Source organism: Lampris incognitus, chromosome 3 (assembly GCF_029633865.1).
Source record: "Lampris incognitus isolate fLamInc1 chromosome 3, fLamInc1.hap2, whole genome shotgun sequence".
NCBI lineage: Eukaryota > Metazoa > Chordata > Actinopteri > Lampriformes > Lampridae > Lampris > Lampris incognitus.
Genome location: NC_079213.1, coordinates 81,115,349 through 81,122,848, shown reverse-complemented (window position 1 = coordinate 81,122,848; position 7,500 = coordinate 81,115,349). Strand labels below are relative to the sequence as shown.

The 7,500-nt window shown below is 43.6% G+C and overlaps 1 pseudogene; it reads left to right on the top strand.

Annotated features, from left to right (window-relative positions):
• Window positions 1–7,500, top strand: part of LOC130110559 (capping protein, Arp2/3 and myosin-I linker protein 3-like) — a 39,870-nt pseudogene that overhangs the window by 5,154 nt on the left and 27,216 nt on the right.

Below are 7,500 nucleotides of genomic sequence, written 5' to 3'. Positions count from 1 at the left end.
GAGAATATGGGGCAGACATTTGAAATCTCTCTTTGAGTGACTCAAGTCCTGCCAGCAATCTGGACGGAATCTGGGACGGAGTCCTTTAACTATGGACCAGAATTTAAGACATTAGCAAAAAGTCCATATTGAAACATGCTAAATACAATGGAAATGTGCAAGCACAAATCCACACATCTGTGAATGCTCGGAGTACAAACATAGTAGCTCAGCCCACTCTGCTAACATACACGCTGAGGATGTGCTTTATTGATTCAGTTTCATTCCGAGTGCAGAAACCAAACTACATGTTTGCATATGTGTGATTTAGGCCATATGATAGTTTTCCATCCATCTGCAGTACAGCAAGTGTAGTGTATTCCTATTGTCTAAAATCTAAGCACTCACATTGTCCCCCCGCACCCACCCTGCAATGAGCTCTTGCCTCCAACCGGGCAGGCTTTGCCTTGGCAGAGCGAGCGTTTGCGCCATGGCTGCTTAATGATTCATCGTGTGGTGAGGATGGGCTATTTGGAGAGATTTTGCATGTACCCCCTTTGATATTTAGTGACTTTGATATGTCTATCTGCCAGGATCGTCGTTCCAGTCGTCTCTCTGCAGTCCTTCTCTCATTCACTACTTCCTCTGAAAGGTTGTACTCTTCCTACTCCTGAGTCTGTGCCTGTCAGGTTCTTGCGTAAGCGCGAGGAAATGGTTGACATGTGGTCAGACAAAGTCAGTAAAGGGTTTGGGAGAAAAATAATCATGATGAGGTTTTGTGTTCACATTTAACTGAGGGATGGAGATTGTGCTGGATGTGAGTACAAAGCCTGTTTTAAGGTCATGGTCAATGATAATGACCTAGTGCTCTGTTGATGTGCCTACACTAACCTGGAGAAGTCAAGGCATCTCATTAATTCCAGACAGAGGCCTCATCCCACAGTCAATCAAACAAGACAAGACCTCAATATCTCCTCTGTAACCACGCTCATGCATAATTATATGGCACAATAAGCATGATGCGTGTGGTCTCCCTTTGATGTGTGAGACTTTGATAAGGGCGTCTCTCTTGGGGGGGGTTCTCTCTCTCTCTCTCTCTCTCTCTCTCTCTCTCTCTCTCTCTCTCTCTCTCTCTCTCTCTCTCTCTCTCTCTCTCTCTCTCTCTCTCTCTCTCTCTCTCTCTCTCTCTCTCTCTCTCCCATTCCAACAGCATGATTTAGGCTTATTTACTCATACTTCCTCTCTCTCGACTGCCACCAGTACCTCCAGCTCATCACAATAATGTGATTCAGTGTGGTCCTTTTAATCAGCTCCTTCAAGACGGGTTCTTTGAAGTGAAATCCTGTACCCTGTACCCCCCCACCCCTGAAATCCTGTACCCTGTACCCCCCCACCCCTCACCCCCCGCCGCCGCCTCTTTTCTTCAAACCCTCTCTTGCTCTCTCTTTCTCCTGCTCACATACTTTTTCCCTCTCTCCAGCATTCTCGCTCACTCTCTCTATGACTGCATCTTTTTTTGACACCTCCCTTGTGTGGGTGCACATGCTGTCTGTCTGTGAGCAGCTGACAGGTTTGTGTCAAGTGCATCTCTCTGCAAATGCAACAGGAGAAAGAGAGACATAATTGAATTACTATTTTTTCACTGGAGAGAGAGAGAGAGAGAGAGAGAGAGAGAGAGAGAGAGAGAGAGAGAAGAGAGAGAGAGAGAGAGATGAGAGAGAGAGAGAGAGAGAGAGAGAGAGAGAGTGAGAGTCCACAGGGAATGTTTTAGAGGGGCCCTCAGAGAGGATGGAGCAAATGATTGGGGCTGACAGAGCAGAAGAGAAGCAGAAAAAGAGCAGAGGCCAAGACTCAGGGAGCAGTTGAGAGCATCCAGAAAGCCATACAGTTACTTTTTGTTTAGCTGATGGATAAACTAAGTATACATGATATGCTGGATTTTCTTTTCTTTTCTTTTTTTTGCCTGTCATGAAAAGAATTCAGAAACAGAGTCAAATGTATTTACCAGATGTATGTATAGTGACAGGAAAAAAAATGAGAAGTAGGATAACTTGGTTGTTAGTGTGAAGGGGTTAGCCCCGTCTTGTCACAAGGCCCACTTACTGTGAGGAAGAAGTTAAACAGGCTGATTTGAGCTGACCAAAGTCAGGCAGATTTTGGGATATGCCCCTCGCTGACTTGCCCTCCAGTTGTGCTGCATGAGGGGCAGCACACAGGATGAGACGGTGGCTTCCTAGGCTATCTAGACCACTTGATTTGCTGCAGTTTGCCCTTAGCAAAAGTAAAATAGTAAACCAGACCAGACAGTTACTGGAGGACGGGGTGAGGTGGGACTCAGTGATTTCTTTGTAAACGGCTGTGCAGATGGCTGGACCATTATTTCTATTTCTATTTATTTTATATATTAGTTGTTTTTTCAAAGTTGTAAGGCAAAGGCATGAATCAGAAGGGTCTTGGGTTACTTGAATCCATGCATGATTTGTCATGACATCTGACTTTGAATCTAAATCAGTTAAATTTAAATCAGAATGACTTAATTTTCCTCCATTCTGAACCACTTATCCTGCTCTCAGGGTCGCGGGGATGCTGGAGGCCTATCCAGCAGTCACTGGGCAGCAGGCGGGGCGACACCCTGGACAGGCCGGCAGGCCATCACACACTCCCACACACACACACACACACACACACACACACACACACACACACACACACACACACACACACACACACACACACACACACACACATTTATACCTAAGGACAATTTAGTACGGCTGATTCACCTGACCTAATTACTAAATAAAAAAAGCATACAAGGTAACAAGACAGCGGCTAGCCGAGTGGCACTGTTGTTCTGAAGGCATACATCCATGTTATGCATATTTGGACCCTCTGAATTTGTGAATGCAAGTGAGACTGTGTCTACGAGTGTCCTGCGATGGGCCCTGTCAAAGATGTTTTCCCACTTTACGTCAGTGCCGACTGGGACAAGTTCCAGCAACCAACAAGCTTGAATTAGATTAAGCGTGTATAAATATTAAATAAATATTTCCCGGCAGAACTGGCGCAGTGACATTTCAAACGGCTACGTAGATTATTGTCTTTCAATAAAACCCGATTGCCAGCACGCATGGGAATGGGAATAAAAATGTCTCCTGCAGAAACAATACGGAACATTCTGCAAGTGGATACGTATTGTATCTACTATTTAGAAGATGTTTTTCAAGTTATTGATTGAGCTGTCTTTGTTTTTACTTCTTATAAGAATTGATGTTGCAATCAAGAGCCTTTCAACCTAATTTCCTCCCAAAACCAAATTAAAGGCCTTGAGAGATGGCACTGAAATATTCAACAGTACTGGCCAATGCGCCCAAAGCCATGGTGTGTGTCAACAAAAAAAGAAATGTATGGCTTTGGCTGATTTATAGCCCAAGTGTAGCCACTGAAGAAGTTATGATATTGCAATGAAGACTAAAGTGTTAGAGGTGTTTCCTACTCCAGATGTTAAAGGGCTACAGGTAATTAAAGAACAATGTGCATTAATGCAATGTAAATAAAAAGATATAATATTAAAGTTCACATCACTGGATCATGCTATGATTTATCAGGCAGTATTACAGTATGGTATTATCTTGCACACAGTAGCAGACAGCATGTCTCTGACATACAGTAAAATCCCTTTAGTCAGATCAATATATGAATCTAAAAAAGACCGCTCATCTCGATCCCACTATTGCCATGGTAACTCAAGTGAGCAACGCCTCTCTATGGAGGAGTGTGCATGTGAACTTTCCTCAGTCTTGATTAAATGATTTTTCCCCTTTTTCTCAGGTCCTCACAACATGGCGTCTCTACTTCCTGGTGCCAAAGGGTTCCGACTAAGGTGCCACTCTCTGTTTGTACCGTTTCAGTTATGTTGCTTGCTAAAATCTACACGTGTTGACTACACGGAAAATTTTTATTTGTCACTGCAGGTAGAGACCACATTCAACTTCCTGGAGATTCGCGCCTTGACCTCTCAACCAGAGCACCAGGTGAATTTAACAACTAACGTTCTCACAATCAGCACAAGTGTCAATGGAGCGGTTACAATCTGGTCGGCCTTCAAGGAATAAAGGAAGCCAAATTGTTGTTAAATGGGAACTGTCGAGATGATGAAGAAACTGAAAATTATCTGCAGAGCCTTTTTTTTTCATTTCTGTGCAGGTTATCATTGACACTGACAAGTCCACCTACTCCTGAGGTTGCAGTCACGGGAACACCTCAGTCATGTGATCAGCCATGTTAACTTTGCCCTGTCTCGAATATTCAACAACTCTGTGTTTGCGTAAGTTTTCATTGCCTCGCAAGAGTGGTGATTTATTGTAAACCATCACATATCTCTCTTGCAGAAAATTTTAGTCAGATTTAGCGAAAGCATCCTTTACCTAACCGGTTACCAATAGAAAAGCAATGTGTTATATTGGACATTGCTATTTTTCCGTCACTCTTGTACTGTAGCCTTCCATCTGTCATTCAGACAGTGACCTTTCTGAAGGCAGCAGGAAGTACTCCCCCAGCTCCGAGACCTCGGTGGAAACCCAGAGAGCCTGTGGTAAGAGGGGAGCCACGAGTGAACATGGGATTTTGTCCACATGCATACACATGCTGTCAGCATTCACCAGGACATTCATATAGCCACAGATGTGAGCGTGCGTGCACAACGCATCCACACACACACACACACAAAACATACAGGACATAACACACATCACTGAGAGAGATTGCAGAAAGTAAATGCACCTTAGTTACTTCAACATTATGAAATGTTTGTTGCATTATGTCATTGTGTACATTACTACTACTACAACTACTTTCGGCTGCTCCCGTTAGGGGTCGCCACAGTGGATCATCCGTTTCCATTTCTTCCTGTCTTCTGCAGCTTCCTCTTTCACACCAGCCACCTGCATGTCTTCCTCACCACATCCATAAACCTCCTCTTTGGCCTTCCTCTTTTCCTCTTTCCTGGCAGCTCCATATTCAGCATCCTTCTCCCAATATGTGTGTACACTATTCTAAGTATAATCTGACTCTTGTAAATCAACTGAACATTGGGGTCGCCCTAAGCAAATTAAACACAAATCAATTGCACTGTGAAAATGCGTTATATAATTTTCAGTGTTCATATCTGTGGTTGTTTTGTCTCCGTGTTGACTGGAATTTCTAGTTTACCATTCCCTGCCACTTTGTCATGAAGTCACATATATTTTGCATGCACACATTCACTCTACTTGGCAGACCAAGAGAAGGTCACACACTTCATAAACAGTTTCTCAGATATCCATGTTACTATTTCTGTTGCACGGATGAAACACATAGTACAGTATTTGGACACATTTTATTGTGACTAGTGTCTGCTTGCATTGTCACTGCAGAAAGCAGCTGCTCATATCATCTAAATTCATTTTTCTCCATCCTGCCCCCCCCCCCCACTTGTCTGCCTCAGGAGGCTTTCAGAGACCTATGCTGCTCTGTGTGACTATAATGGTATCAGCTGCAAGGAAGAGGTGCAGTGGGTAAGAGTCATGGACTGTGCTGTGTGGATGTTAGAGCCATTGATTGTTATATGTAGGACTGTGTGCTGAATAAGGGGTTATATGCTGTAGCAAATGGGGCTCATGGGTAATCTTGCTCCCAGGATGTGGACACTATTTATCACTCCCAGGACAACCGTGAGTTTAATCTACTGGATTTCAGCCACTTAGAAAGCAGGTGAGACAAAGGGAGGAGTGGCAGAGCCGGCGTAAACCAAAATATATCAGGATCCTGGTCTGATACCTTAGCCTAGATAAGGCCGCATACTACATCTGATCTATATCTGTCTTTGTCCAGGGATTTGGCAGTCATTGTTGCCTCAATGGCATATAACACTTGGTTCACCAAATTATACTGCAAAGACTTGCGGATAGTAAGTATACAGTACATTTTTCTGTGTTCTCACTCACTGTATTTCAGGTGGATAATGGATTGAGTCTTAAATACCTTATTTTACCAAACACAAACTGGCCAAAAGTTATTTTAGCTTGAATTTCATTTTGCCTCAGGGGTCAGAGGTCACTGAGCAGGTCCTTGCACACGCTCAGTAAATCCTCCAGCCTAGAGGAGATTACTTTGGAGAATGCTGGCTTAAAATCGTGAGTTTTCTCCTCCTTGTCAGACATCCTCATCCTCTTTTCCATCGGTTTGATACGCCATAAACTGTATTTGCTCATGTTTGTCTGTATGTGTGATGTATGTGTACTTGTTGTAGAGACTTCCCACAGAAGATGTCAGTTGCCTCTTTCAGAGAATCCTGCCTCTGTTATCCACTCCCTCAACTTGGCTCACAACTCACTGGACAATCAAGGTACCATCCACCCCCAATGACCTACTCTTGCTTCATTCAGTGGTCCATGACCTTCAATGCGAGACTGCTTTGGGGGTCCCCATAGAATCATCTCAGCAAGAGACCAAGAGCTGCGGACAAAATTGGTCATCTGTTCAATTCAGATATTATTGAGTTTGTATCTAGCAAAATGGCTAAAGAAAGTCTTGTTTTCATTGATCTGACTCCACTGATGTGACAACGTGTATCTGGGCAGCCAGATGTTGTAGAGAATAGGAAGAGTGCCCCTCAGCAGGAGCACCCTGGTTCACTGGTTTTTACCAGATCCAGGAGCGCTGTTGTGGGAGCCACCCCTGCACTTTGATCTCCCTAAAAACATTATTTCCTCAAGGGTTGCAAATAAGGATCACATTATTATCATTGTGGTCACTGGGTAGCATTTTACAATACATAGTACAAAAGAGTGAGGTGCGCACTGAAATGCTCCCAATAATTATTTTATTTCTCTTGCTGAGTTAAGAGAAATAAAATAATTATTGGGGAGCATTTCAGTGTGCAGACCTCACTCTTTTGTACCATGTTTTGCAATTTTTTGTCATGCACCTGAATATTTTTTTTTTGGCTGTTTGCACACTTGGTTCCTCTTCTGTAGCATTTTACAATACAGCATATTAATGATTTATAAGTAGTTTGTATTTTTTTTTTCTTTTTGCGGCACCGTGGTGCAGTGGTTAGCACGGTTGCCTCACAGCAAGAAGGTCCTGGGTTTGTCCCTAGGTTTGAATGTGTGTGTGTGTGTGTGTGTGTGTGTGTGTGTGTGTGTGTGTGTGTGTGTGTGTGTGTGTGTGTGTGTGTGTGTGTGTGTGTGTGTGTGTGTGTGTTTGTGTGTGTGTGTGTTTGGTGTGTGTGGGCCCTGTGATGGTCTGGCGGCCCTGTCCAGGGTGTCTTCCCGCCTGCCACCCAATGACTGCTGGGTTAGGCTCCAGAATCCCCGTGACCCTGAGAGCAGAATAAGCCATTGGAATATGGAATGGCATAGTATTCATTTTATTAATGTTACTCATTAGTAATGTGTTATAAATCAGTAGTTAAATGTTATAACATGTTATTAATAAAGATTTATGGGTTGCAAGGTTGGGACCCTACATGGGGAGAGT